Source organism: Gymnoscopelus microlampas (assembly GCF_963454915.1).
Source record: "Gymnoscopelus microlampas genome assembly, chromosome: 10".
Lineage (NCBI taxonomy): Eukaryota > Metazoa > Chordata > Actinopteri > Myctophiformes > Myctophidae > Gymnoscopelus > Gymnoscopelus microlampas.
The window spans coordinates 30,108,361-30,123,371 of record NC_139947.1 but is presented as its reverse complement, the minus strand read 5'-3'; the positions used below and the strand labels follow the sequence as shown (position 1 = coordinate 30,123,371).

Here is a 15,011-nt window from a genome sequence, read left to right as displayed (position 1 = left end):
ATAAAAACTAAACAAAACATTTTATATTTCTAACAAACTCGTAAAACCTAACTAAAATGAATCTAACATCAAACAAAAAATGGCCTGGCAGGAGTGCCTGTGCGCATTTGCGATTGTGCGCCATGCGCGCACGTGCGTGCACATATTCGTGCACGTGACGTCATTAAAATAGCGTATGCCCAGCTTTAAAATCAGCACTACAACACTGGCCCTGCTCGCAACGCTCTGCGATGTGTTGTGAGCTTGTAGATTGGCTATATTCTGCAAAATGCCCACCCCCAGAATAGGGATGCTAGGGTTCAAGTGGTTAATGTAAAATTTAAAATAAAAGCTCATATCACACTAAGATTAGGCGACCCACTGTAGTAACTCTGAGGACCCCCTACGGGTCCCAGACCCTCTGTTGAACACCCATGCTCTAGTCTCTTTCACAACTGGGGGAGGCAATGTTAAGCAAAGGTATAATGTAGCAGTGGCGTACCCATCATAGAGGCAGGGCAGACGGCCGCCTGCCAAACTAAAATCTCGCCTCCCCTAGAAAATAAAGTAAAACTGACTGAGAAACAGGCAGTGAAAAAAAATCCAAACAGAAAACTATTAGCCCGCCAGACAGCCAATACACTATCAATTCAGCAGAGCGAACCTCGCCTATAGTGATGCAATTGTCTTCATGGGTATTAGCGTTTTTCAGTTTTGTAGTCAGTGTAGTGTTGTTGTTAACTTGTTTCGCCCGCGATTTTTCCCCGAGTCCCCCCCTCTCGCCTGCCCTAAACGTAATTCCTGGGAACGCCACTGCAATGTAGCATACAGTACATATCATGAGCATTTGGAATGGTGATTAAACTGTTGACCAGAACTATGTAGGATGTTTCGTGCTACAGCTGTATTTACCCCAGGGTGTATATGGCAGCAGACCAATCAGCGCAGCTCAAGTGGCAAGGCAGGCTGAACTGGAAGAACCACCGTGCACTGAGCCCCACACCATCCCGCCCCTGAGGCTGCACATACAGTATGCATCAAATGAATTTCAATAATACATTTTACAGAAAAAATATATACAAAACGTTTTGTTTATAAAGCTGACACTTCAACATTTAAGGACACAGGACCATATCCTATTGCATGATTTAAGTAGTAGCCTATATCTTGGTGTCTATGGGAAAAGGCACTAGCCTACTGAAGCTATAAGATAAGATGCCGCTTTGAAAGACCTTTCTGCTGAACCTCCCCCTATGCTGTGGTGACTTCACTTGACATAAAAAGTGTGGGGGGGGGAAAATCATACATCCGTCCATTACCACCAAAAAGTAATAATTTCTTCCTTGTGACAAGTGACTTCTCCAGCAAAGATCAAATAACAAATATTTTTTGTAAATATAATTTGTTCACAAAAAGACAGTCAAACAAGAGTGAAAACATGACCTCTGTTGCTGAAGGTAACAGTTCAGCCCTTCTGAGTGGTTGTGACTCAGGCAGCACCTGAGGGACTATGAAAGCTTTCAATTAAATACGAGAAGAAATTGCAACAAGGGTTAACAGGGTTATTCCAGGATGCTGACAGGCGACAGGCACACACTGTCCCGTCCGACAGCTTGAGGCAGAGGGTTTGGAAAAGACAAATGAGTGGTATTTTCTCAAAATGCCGACCATTCATTCTTGCAAGGTCACAATACTTGCGTTAAACAAAAAAAAATCCACTCTCAGCATTGTTACAATACTTGGTACCGTGAAATATCAAATAATCTTCAGAAATACTGTTTATCCAATCCCCTAATACAATTTGTTGGTTACTTTAATATTAGCAAAATCTGTTAAATCACAATCTATAAGTTCACAAAAACATCATAATTATTTTAGTAATACCGTATTAAGTAATACCTCTCTAGTTCAGATTATACCCCCCCTGTGTTTTTTTTATAAAAAATAATCTGTATTTCAATGTTCAGAGTAATGCAAATGTAACTTGGTCTAGCACTAATAACAATAAGAATAAACGGCTGAGTACACAAGAAATAGGAGTCAAGATTTAGTCTTTCATGTAATTTCTTCAATAGGCCAGTCAAATTGAGTCAAAAAAGAGTTGATGACAGGAAGGTTATCACCATCTGCAATATTCAGACTATTCCACTATCTCATCCTGTTTATGCATACTACTGCTCCATGAGATTCATTCAGTGGGGTGTGTGCCCAAGCCCCCAGAACCATGGTAAAACAGTGAAGCTACAGTCGCCTGGTGGTCAAATCTGGGATTGCAATACTTTCGCATTTAAAACGCCACCGCGCATATTCCTACCGTTGGAAACCCTAGTGCGCCTGCTCAGTGCTCAAGTCTTCCTCAACTCAAATCAAGAAAAATGCCGAAGCAGAGCGTTTTTTTCAGTGCTTCAAACCCTGGTGAGCAACTTTCATTGAAATGAATAGCAGTCCGTCCTCTAGATATATTATAACTCTATGTGTGTGCCAGGCTGAGATTCGTTCAAGAGTGTGAGCCAGTGTCATGGGGCACTACCTCATCAAACCACATCAAGGAAAAACATTAGCATCAGAGTGCACTAAAGTGCTGCATATGCATTAGCAGTATCATTTTATTTCTAGATTCTACTTTCAACAGTTAGTGAACAATATACAGTACTAGGCACGGAAGGCTATACTGCCCTGCTCTGCATTTGTACATGAGATAAGTTAAAGTACCCAAGATAACGGGCAGCTTCAGGATAGAGCTGGCCGCTTACAGGCATGTTGCTCACTGATCAAGTGCTCATCTGTTTATCAGTCATAAAGTACATCCTGCTGTCGGCACAGTTAAGTCATACTGAACTCACAAAATGTCATCCTCATTATTTGCTTTAGTATGAATAATATCATTTATAATTTCTTAATGTTACAGACATCATTTTCACTGTTGTCTAGTAATGTCTACATCCAGTTCCATGCAAACAAGGAACTCCTGTTTATGAGAGCACTTTCTGCCCTCAATCTAGATGGGCCGATATGTTATTTTACCCAAAGACAAGTACACTTACAGTATGTGTCCTCTTTTTATCACTAAACAGATGGTTTGGGCAACCACTGGTTGAAGCTATGGTTGTTAAGAGAATGCTGAAACCCTGTTTGAACTACAGTGCTCTTTTGCCAAAAGTCAAGTCATGCCAATTATATTACTAGAAAAGATCAGCCGTCAGGACACGAGGAAGCTGCGGGGGAAATACGAGTTTGTACGTCAGATGGTGCAACTGTTCGCATTTGTGGTGTATGGGAAGAAGCGAAAGTGGTTTTGGAGGTGCGCACTATAGTGACCCCCTCAATATGCCAAAATCTCCAGTAGCAGCAAAAGGTATATTTACAGAAAAAGGTGGGGTGGGGGCGGGGGCAGATGGTGCTACTGCCAAGGTGTTCCAAGGTGTTCTACTAGGCCCATTTGTATTTTGAGGTCAGCCATGCTCATCAAATTGTATTATATTCTCTAATTCTGTTTTGCAAGTCAATTTGTTGCATTAGCCGATTCTGTATGGTATGATTATATGGTTATGAGTTATGACACAGTGACCATCTGTATTTTCACTGGTGTAAACACCTTTCTCAGATGCGTCCATGGTAAGATTAAATTGTTCCCTGAAAAAGTATTTTAGTCCTTTAACAGCAGAGACATTCTCATCCAAAAAGCGAAATGTCAGCAGCACTTTCTGAGGGTGCTTATAATGTGTGACATCGAAACCGGTGTTTGAAACTTAACATCACAGATTTACCATCAAAAACTATCTTATTTGATTCCTCTATGGTTATAGACAAACTCAATGCAATAATATAGGAACAGGAACAACTTAGGTCTCGACCAAAAATTGAAAAATGGCATTGTACTCCAACGATGCCCAGATATAGAACAGACCATTTCTGATCCAAAAGATCTTACTATTGAGAATAAGCATCATGAGAAAGGAGAATTGTGTCATGGGTGTCAGAAGTAATGACAGGGGGAAATGTTCCAGCCCAAAGCAACAATTCCAAATAAATGGCCTTTCAGTGTGTGAAGTCAAAGTGACATTTTGTTTAAGGTGAACTCTGTACTGGGGAGAAGGCTCTTTAGTCTTGATGGACAGGCACTTTCTCTCTAACCATAGAGGGCTGGCTGGAATCAGTATCACTGTCCCCAGGGCTTGCCAGCACAAACTCAAGTCATTTAAAGTGGGGAAATCAGCACAGATCTGTTTACTCTTTGTGGCCCCTTCTCCACAGACCTGTCTTTCAACCTGTCTTTGTTGTACAAAGAAAAGAGAAAATAGACAGTCTACAAGTTCACGCATTGCAATGCGACACGTTGTGCTTGTGAGTTTGTAAATCTGCTATTTTTGCTTTCTTGGAAACTTATGAAATTCTTTTAACATTTTTAGCTTCTTGCCTATAATGACATTCCCAAAATAGGGATGCCAGGGTTAAGGTGGTTAAAATAATAGCAATACTTTATTATTATTATTATTATTATTATTATTAAAAGATTGTATGTGGTGGAGTTTCATTGCACCAGCAGCCCTCTGATCTAATCTAATCTAATCTGTCAGTGTCTCTATAAAAATGTATGACAGAATCACATGAGCAGGCCAAACACAATTGGACACTTTTGGATAGTATCATTATATATACAAGTGCTCTCTGGCTGGGTGCGAGAGAGACCCTGGCTGGGTGCGAGAGAGAAAAGTCTGCTGCTGTGGTGCTGAATGCTATAATAATATGTTCCAGAATGACAAGACAATATATCTACGCAAGCTGAATGGGACTGCTTGTCTCATTTGTCTTGGTAATGCAGGAAGAGCCGAGCTCAGGAAGACAAGGTGTAAACTAAAGAGATGAAGTTAAGCCCTAGCAAAGACAATGCTACGGAAAAAAGCAATAAGAGCTTTCTAAGTGATGTCTAGTGGTATTAAACAGGGCTGAATTTTCCCCTAAGATCCAGTCAGTCATGCCTGTTTGATAAACCTACAAGACATTCTATTGTCATACAACACATAATACAACCAAATCTGACACTTGCTTTCTCATGATCAATTGAGAAGTTTCGCCAAAAACTCACTACGAATATCCTACAAACTATTCATATTCAAATTCAGGTATGGAATTTTGCGACTTGCAAATTATCTCTGATGAGTAAAATCTTTTACTCTACTCATCAGATTTCTTGGCACAGCATGCATGTTTGAGTTATGAACATAATGCAGTATCTGTCAAATCACTCTTGTTGAATAGGTCATTTGTCTGATTATAGTATAAACAAATTATAGTATAAACAAACGTGTTTGCCAGCAATGTCAGCTGCATTGTAAAAGCCTAGTGTAATTTGTTGAACTTTTGAGAAGAGTGTACAGTACACTCCAGTAACTGGAGTGCTCGAATCGCCTCTTCTTTTTAAGCTTGCATTCCTGCTGATCCTAGAAGCACCTTCAATATACTTTTCAGACTACTTTATATCCTTTGAGCACCCAGTTGGCCTCTGTGTTTTCACACTCCAGTAACTGTTGACAAAAACAAAACTCAACCACAGTTAAATGTTCACAACTTGTTGGCAATGCCTGTCTGGTACAGCCACAGTCTTCTGCTGGTGGCTACTGAGCACTTTTACTTGGGTAGGCTAATCAGTGGTTAGCAGTTCCAGAAGCAGTTGTTAAAGAGATACAGTAACAGCGTTTTTCATTTAACCACATTTTCCTCACTGGTCCAGGGATTTGAAAGGGTGACCTAATCACAAATTAATCTGTGAAGTCCTCGGACAAGTAAATGACAAACCCCCTAAAACAAAGGTCAAACTGAATGACATATCTGAATGTCTGTCTGCCTATCCATCTACCATATTGATATGTCTATCTACCTTATCAATTAATAGGCAACTGTCTGATTGTCTACCTTATCTATCTGCATCATGTAAACTGTTGGCCAGTATTTTCCAAATAGGAGATTGGAGCTCATTTCTGTTGCATGCACACATTTACTACAGAACAGAAGGGAAAACATACAAGTAAATGTTCAATGCTGTACTACATCTCCTGCCATCAATCTGATACAAGTAGCAGATCTCTGATTTGCTCAGGGTGAACAGCTAAACACCTCCCTGTCTGATGATCTCTGCTGCTGATTACAGTCAGGAGATCGGACCCCACTAATGGCCAATTACCAGCAATGGCACAGGACACACTGCAAAAGCTACAGATGATTGTCGGCCACAGTGTGTGTGTGTGTGTGTGTGTGTGTGTGTGTGTGTGTGTGTGTGTGTGTGTGTGTGTGTGTGTGTGTGTGTGTGCGTGTGCGTGCGTGCGTGCGTACGTGTGTGCGTGCGTGCGAATCATTTTGTGATTGAACGCACTCACACACGGCAGGGGGACATAAAATGATTCAAATAGAGCCATAGCAGACATAAAGGTCATCATTTTGCATCAGAAGAAACAATTGTTGATTAAGTTTGTTCATATAAGTCATATAGTCTAGAACTATATGAGGCATAACTAAACACTATCTCACCATGTTTTGTTCTAACTAGGGTAACAGAAGACCAGTCCCAGATGACCTGTCACCTGAGACTTCTTGAGTGTTCATAATTTAAAAGCAAGTCTGTCATGTATCCTGGCCCTAAACCACTGAGTGACTTAAAGATGAGCAACGGTATTGTAAAATCAATTATATGACTCACTGGAAGCTGTTGAAGAGATCTGAGAATTAGTGTAATGTGTTCAGCTTTAGTTCCTGTTGGCAGTAGCCTGTTTTCCTTCTTTTCCTGCATTTCACCCAATGATGATCTCAACTTACTATATACTGCGCCACAGCGCCGCCCTATATTGGTTGGGTGGCGTATTGCACTCTGAAATGTTCTGCACTAAAAGACCTTTGGTCATGCACGCGACAACCGATAGAGGCCACTGTTGTGCGGTTGGGGGAAATGGAAAAAAGATGGCGACTAACAAGGAAAATATCTCCGTCGCTCGGATTAAAAATGCTTTTTATTGAACAATATGGGAGATACGGGTACTTATCGCGGTACGGATCGCCTAGTAGTAACATCCGTGGCACTTGGGTAAGCACTTTATATTTGAAACCTGACCGTTTATGTACATGTGAGAGTTGTCAATGTCAAAAAATCAAAAACCAGGAACTCTGGGCTCCATGACTGTCATGGTGGACAGTTTCATACATGTAATTAACACTTAATTAACTCCTACATTAATTCATCATAATTTATCATGAACTCATGAAATCGTTAATTCCTGTCCTGGTCCTCACCATTAACTAATGGTAAAGTAACTATGACTTAACCAAGTGTAATACGTCATTAGTTAAAGGACGGCTTCACCCATTTTCTACCTATCTTCATATAATTGGTCCTCAATCCTCACTAATGTTCATCATAATATGGTAAGAAAAAATTCTACTTGGTTTGTGTCTCAGAGGAGGGACAGTTCAGAAACTGGAACTACCAGTGACATCATTGATGGGGAATCCAAGCTAATAGAAACTGCAGGCTTTCTATTACCGGACATTTTGCATGCTATAATGGAAGACATAGTTCTCGCGTTAATAAAAGTCTTAATTAAAAATTTGAAATCTTGTTTGAAAAAAAGCGCGAGGACCAATTAAATGAAGATGAAAATGGGTGAAGTCGTCCTACCCATTGAGACCTGTTGCTACCTGTACGTTGTTATACCTTTCAATCCGAATGCCACCTCTGTGTCTCATTAGTTGTTGCTATAATATAGTAACATCATTTTTGATTTTTGATTTTTAGTAAGAATTTGAACGTTTTCAGAAAACAATGTTTAGGTTTTAGAAGGCGTTTTTAGAATTGGCCTCAGGTCTAAATGGGTTAAGGACATTATTCCACAGTTCCACTTCTATGCCCAGGATGAGTGCTCACAGACGAGTAGAAGTAGCGAGGATGGTCTGTCTCTGATGGTTGTTCAGGGACCGACCCTCTCGCTACTCCTATATATAACACTCACCCTGGGCATAGGAGTGGAACTGTGGAATAACGTTTCTCTTTCTGGAAAATTAGCACACTGAAATAGAAGCCATTGTTCTTGCATTGCATCAATTAAAACAAAAGGGTGTAATGTTATTTGAATTTACCACCGATGATGTCCCACAGCCACAGCCCACCTGTTAGACACCAGGGTCTGATGGCAAGTAGGAACTGATCGAAATGTTTTATTTTCATTCTTGATTTATTTGTCTTTCTCTCTCTCTCTCTCTCTCTCTCTCTCTCTCTCTCTTTTGCTCTCTCGCTCTCTCTCTCTCTGTGTGTGTGTGTGTGTGTGTGTGTGTGTGTGTGTGTGTGTGTGTGTGTGTGTGTGCGTGTGTGCGTGTGTGCGTGTGTGCGTGTGTGCGTGTGTGTGTGTGTGTGTGTGTGTGTGTGTGTGTGTGTGTGTTTCTCTCAGCAGTGCTGCTGAGGAGCTTAATTGTTGACCTAGTTTTCCAAACAGAACAAATCTTAAAACGTCGTCTACTATTTGGGGATGTGTTGCGTGCGTGGATGCAGATAAGTATTGATAGTTTGTCTAAGGATAAAAGCCTCTAATGTTGACTTCATGACATTTACCCTGCTTTCAGACGTTTTATTCGACATCTCTATATTGAATTATGATTTGGGAAATTAACAATCTGGTCGCAAACTAAGGCCCAAGGTGCAAATGGGTTGTATTTAATCTCTGAATTGGTCATGCGTGTGTTTTGGGCATAACATAAATTAGACCAATCAGAGTAGCTATATGCCCCTGCATCATGGCACGTTGTTAGTTCAATGATGGATTCAGCTAGTTGGAGGAGATGCGAACGATTTTCTGCCGAGGAAACAGATCTGCTCGTGCGCAAAGTGAGAGAAAGCGAGCATCTACAGGAGCAGCATTAATGATGCGATGAAGGAAACGGGGAAGCAAAACGCTCCGCTCACCGAAACATCAAATGGAAACAAGAGGTGGACCACCCGTTGTGGCTGTTGCTGGTCAGAATGTTCCTCCTGTAATGTCTCCTCATTCATGCCCAAGAGATATCTGGGATATCTCGACACATCAACTTGACGGCATGTAACTTTGCCCTGTGATTACATGACAAAACAACATACATTTTGTACCTATCATTTCCCTCTATACCAGCAGTCAGACGCCACTGGAGTAGTGTGGTGGTGTTAACCTGCAGAAACACACTGCCCTCTCGCTGTATTTTGGTGTTTTCTCTGTTTGTTTTGGTAGACAGGGATGTTTTTAGTCTGACAAAACAAATTGTTAATTTAATGCTCTTTCATGGTGTGTATGACTTTTCACTGGCAAGTTAATGATAATTCATGTTTAGTGCCACATAAAGTCTGTGCTTGAGCCCTATACTGAGCTAAGTGACATCTGACGTTGACAAAAAGCGGATTTGGCAACTACTACAATTTTATGTAGATGTACAGTATCTGAGGTATCTGCCAGCTGCAGATATGCAGTTGAGATGCACTTTGACAAACTTTGTGAAGAAGGGAGTACTCATTTCCATGGCAATGGACTGCAATGAAATCCACTTGGTCATACCAACCAATAATCTTACAGGGTGTGACACAGTCTGAGATCTCCTGAATTGTGAATTGTGTCCTTTTGACATCACTTGTTTTCGAACGACAGATGTAGTGACACTTGACGTGTATAATTTGCCTTTACACTAAAGCTGATTATTATTATTTTTTACAGTCATGCCATAAAGATCCTCAACACACACACTGCCATAGTATTATTATCTATAACCCCTCAGCTGATTTGTGCTTTAAATAGCACAGTCGATATTTATGGCCAATGTTTGAAGCTGATTGTTTATGACCCATGTTTTTTGGAAGCAACACTTGTTTTATGGTATTAAACCAAGTCGTGACATGCTGTATGTCTATCTCCCCTAAACTAATTATACTAAATGATTAGGCCTATCTCAAGACACACATGTCTGAAAGGTTTAACCAATTGTGTGCCTGTATATAGGCTACAATTCCTGTAACAGTCTGTATTTGCATCAGCTGATATGGATGAGAAATAATCAGATATCAGTATCGGACTCAGAAACGAAATCATACCTGTGCATCCATAATGCCCATATTACTGGTACTATGATTTATTAGTATCCAACTCAATGAACAGCGTGTCTTTCATAACAGATTACATCAACCAGAGGAATTAGTGCCTCGCATTGTTCCCCCAATCACCAGTGCCAGCACCATCTGCTCTCCCATCCATGGACTGAGTATCTCCTGCCATATATAGCTTTTGAAATAGCAGTACAGGGGTATAAGTTGGCGGAATAACACTATATGAATTTTTCTTTAATACTTCTAATCACATTTAGATGTTGAGCTTATAGGCCTCTAGTGTCACAGTAAATGATTAGATACATATCTAACGTCTGGGTCACAGCTATTGAAAAGTTAAGGACTGCCCCCTAAGAAAATAAAAGTGTGACATATACAGTATGAACTGACCACCCACAGACCTCCTTAGACCAACCACGGACCAACCACAGAACCCCAGTCATGCTGACTTGGGATTCAGACCCTCTGCGTCACTGACAACCCAGGGGAGTGCTGTGCCCAGTGTTGAGTCGGTTGGATCGGCGGTTGTCCAGAACCGGCCGGCACGTCCATATATAGGCATATATGGAGGTAGTCCAGAACGGCCAATCCGACCGCTGGTCCCATATATGGGCATGCTGACGACTTCAAACACGCTGTGCGACACAAGGGCATGATGCGCCAAGTGGGAAGTTGGTCGGATCAGCGGATATCCAAAAAACATCAATAGAACTGCAAATCGATCATAGACTGGCCTGACTAGACATTTTGTGCATGCTTGATACGGGCGCCATATGTGGGCATAAAAGAGACACAGACAGACAGACGGATGCAACGTGTACTCTGACAACGCGTACAACGGGAAATGCATAACCGGGTGGGGCACGCGTTTCCAACTTGCCTTGTTCCCGACTTGCATAGTTTCCAAGTATGCCGGTGCCCTTCCAGAGGGAGTGTCATGCCCGGTGTCGAGTCCATCGGATAGGGGGTTGGTCAGAACCCCCTATGCCACGGCAAAATGGCATATGCCACGGCACATGCCAGAGGCCACTTTTTGTGCTCAGAGTGTGTTAAACTCTGCCGAAATTGAGTATCAACTTAATGACTGCAAGTGCAACTCAGCTTGAAGACCTCAAACTTGACTATGGTTCACAAGGTAAAAACTGTATAATTGGACCAAACATGACAGCCAAAATGTCACACTATATCATGACCATTTAAAGTGCGTTTTTGACTCTGGGAAACATTTTGATCTACCGAATTTCTCATGGGTATCAATAACTATTGATACACTATGTTATTTATCTCAATTTATCTAAACTGAATTGCTCTCTGTGGATGGAATGTAGTCATTAACCTGCAACTTTGTCTGTTATGTACAGTATAATCTCCTCAAAATACAAACAACTACTCACTTTCCAGTGTAAGATAACAAGCTTGGTGTCATGTATCAAATGGACACATCGATAAAGTACTATCAGATAGAATGACTACCGAGTGATACTGTTATACATCTATAAAGCAATCTTTACTGGTCATTCTATGACACTGGCACACCTAAAGTAACACTGAAAGATATAGTTCACAATTAACATAATGCACTCTTTTATTAAACTCTAGAATAATTGGTGACTTGAATTATGAGATAAGGGATGAGTATTTACTGTATTACAGTACACAGGGATGAGCTGCCTAAATACTGTAAATAGGCTAACTCACAAATGAATATTCAGCAACTAACTTACTTTGTTCATGTTACAAAACGGTTGACCCAAATGTTACCTCATTATGTGTTGCTTACATAGAGCCCCAATGGCAAGGCTTGCATAGCTTATACAGCAATTAGGTAACAGTTGGGCCACCAGGCCTGGTTCTGAGGCTGATCCTCTAACTGTTAGAGGATCAGTTCAGGATATGTTAGAGTCTAACATACTCATTTCAAAGTCCAGAATGATTTGACTGCACATGAAGGTCCTCTAATATTTTCCAAATGAAAACAATATTAATACATGTTAAAATGTCTTAATTACTTATATAGCCTAGAGACAACCGTTCAAACTCAACTCAAATCCACTCAATTAGTTGTTTATTTACATCTCTGAAATGGTAGTAGCTTGGCAACCAACAGCTACTTATGTCTACAAATTCATATTCTAGCTACACTTTGCCCATGAAGCGGAAACCGTTGCCCGTCTGTCGTCTCTATAAAGGCCTAATAAAGATCACATCAGCTGATTTTACGATTGATAATTCCTTAGAGTAGGCTATTAGCCTAGAGTAAGTTCAGTGTGTCATGGATATTTTAATAAATTTTTGCCCAAGTATGTATTCATCACTATAGCCTACTGTAGGCTAATCATCCAATTGTGTGGAATGTGCGTGACAGGTTGACATCATGTGCATTATTCATTCAACGACTCAAAAATCACTTTTGTTTTGAAAAAAAGAAAAGAAAAAAAAAACATCGAATAGACAACACGTACTGTATACCGTGGGTTTTCATCACCAGTGTGGGGAGAAACCAAACGTTATTATTTTATTTAACTGCTTTACTCAGAACAGGCTTTAATGGTTGTTGAATAATTGAACGAGTCCTTACCTTTCAAAAGACGTGCACATCTATCTGGTGGTTATTGTGGCTCTGTTGTTCCCAAATATAATAAATATATTTGATTTGCGGTGCGTCACATCGGTTGTGGTCCCCAAAAGTCGCTTCCTCCAGTCAGTGCATTCCGAAAGTGAATAGCGTTGTTACTTGTGAGCGGTGTAAACATCACCATAATGGAGTGACCTGGAACACCACCACATCATCACCACAGCTGGAGCGGTACTTCCATCTCCTCTTTGTCTCGTTGGGTAAAGCGTGGCTAATTTCGATGCGCTCGGGTAAATCTTTCACTTTGATCCATTAAAAAAAAACGCCACTCGCAAGATATCGACAAAGAGATAAATAAAGCGTTCATCAAATTAGTTTTAGAGCGGGATTTCTGGATTTTCCGACCCGGAGGCTGATCGGAGCGACAGCGACGAATGAGAGGGGCATGACTGCGCTGCGCGTGCACACATCCTCACTCGACTCGTGCTCATCCACTGGAAGACGCTCCTCATGCCCACTTGTTTCTCTGGTGGTGGGAGTTAACTGTTACTGCAGCGAGGAATCATTCAAACGAAGTCTTCATTTGGTATTGCGAAAATGTTCCTAGTTTCTACTTATTTGCATTATTTAAAAAAAAACTGGAACTTCAAATTGTCCTGATACATGTTATACACCTAGCCTTGGATCAAAACTATCATAGATGTATTTTATCGATTGACATTTTTCATTTTTCATCTACGATGGTCTTGGCCAGCACCCCCAGTGTGCCCTGCACTTTCACCAGTAAAGCCCGTACCGTACTTCTCCGTACATGTAAAAAAAATATATACAAGGTGCTTACTCTGTTGCCCCAAATGTTAACTCGCGCTTCGGAGTCTTTGTGCGATGTATTAGTCCATATTGTTCAATAAAGAAGTGTTTTAATCCCGCCTGTGTCGGATTCTGTCGGAAGTTCCCTGTGCCGCAATGGCCGGTAGTGACGGGGCGCATCCAGTGAAAACTGGAATTACACTCAATGTAAACAGGAAGTAAAAAGGGGGGGGATGGCGTTCGGCCACAGACGGGATTAAAACACATATCTATTTAAAAAATATGGACTAATACATTGCACAAAGACTCCGAAGCGTGAGTTAACATTTGGGGCAACAGGGTAAACACCGTATATATTTTTATTTGTACATGTACGAAGAAGTACGGGCTTTACTGGCCCCATTACGAACCTCTCACTCTCACTCCGCTATACAGCTATAGCGGAGTGAGAGGTTCGTAATAAGGGGACCAGGGCTTTACTGGTGAAAGTGCAGGACGCAGTGGGGGCTGCTAGCCAAGACTATCGTAGATACGAAAGTAAAAGTCAGACTCGATAAAATACACATATGATAGTCTTCTTGCTCATTAAAAGGTTACATTTTACCTAGTTAATTAAACTGGCCTATTCATTTTATGCCGTAAATGCTGAAGTATAATGTATAACGGACCAGCTCATGGATAATGCAGTAGGCTTACGTGCAGCACTTTTGAGCGACAGTCTCCAATTAGCACTGAACAGATAGGTAGATAATGTTAATTCAGTGAAACCACAGCGGACGCTGCGGACCCATAGTCTCTCTAGTCTAGAACGCGCCGCAGTCGTGTGAGGAATGTTCTTTCATATTTATCAATTGCGATTATTCTGTGGTCACGTTTTCTCGTGTTATTCATGGTACTTCAAATGCCCCCCCTTTCATTGACATTATTCATCTCCTTATGTAACTCCCAAGTCCCAACCGACCAAGACTTCTTCCTCAGTGATTCTGCAAGAGAGGCTGATCGTCCCTTGGGGCTTATGTACCCAGCAAGAAAACTAATAAGCCCACACACAGCGAGAGTGACACGTGATTGTAGTAGTTACCATTAAGGATCCAGTCACGTCATCTCAAGACAACACCCTTTTTTTTACAAAGATGGATGGATGCTGAGCATGCATGTTAAATGCTAGCTTTCTCATGCATAGCAAGTAGCCTGCCCTGCACTAGGCATACCAGCAGCAGGCCTATTATGTTGGCATATGCCTATGGCTCAACTAAATCAATTAAGGAGGAGTGCATAATTAGTAGGCCTAGTTGCTGTATAGTCACCAGAATTATCCAAATAGTTTAAGGTTCTGAACCTGCAAACATACTCATTAAACTACCCTGATGTCCTGAAAAACAGGATGTTTCATGAGAACAGGAGATAAACACATCGTTTTAGATATGAGAGCATAAGATAAAATACAATATTTTCACCTTTAGATGGGCAATTTACATTTTAGGCCACCTTGAGGCTGGTTATATATCACAGAAAGTATTAATGCAGCACTCACATCATGGA

At 41.0% G+C, this 15,011-nt stretch overlaps 1 protein-coding gene across 1 annotated transcript in view; it reads right to left on the bottom strand.

Annotated features, from left to right (window-relative positions):
- Positions 1 to 13,131, bottom strand: part of gpr153 (G protein-coupled receptor 153) — a 53,055-nt gene extending 39,924 nt beyond the window's left edge. The window contains exon 1 of the mRNA XM_084070278.1: positions 12,663 to 13,131. The gene's annotated coding sequence lies outside the window, so the exon portion shown is untranslated. The remainder of the gene's footprint in view (positions 1 to 12,662) is intronic.
- Between the last annotated feature and the right edge of the window lie 1,880 nt (positions 13,132 to 15,011).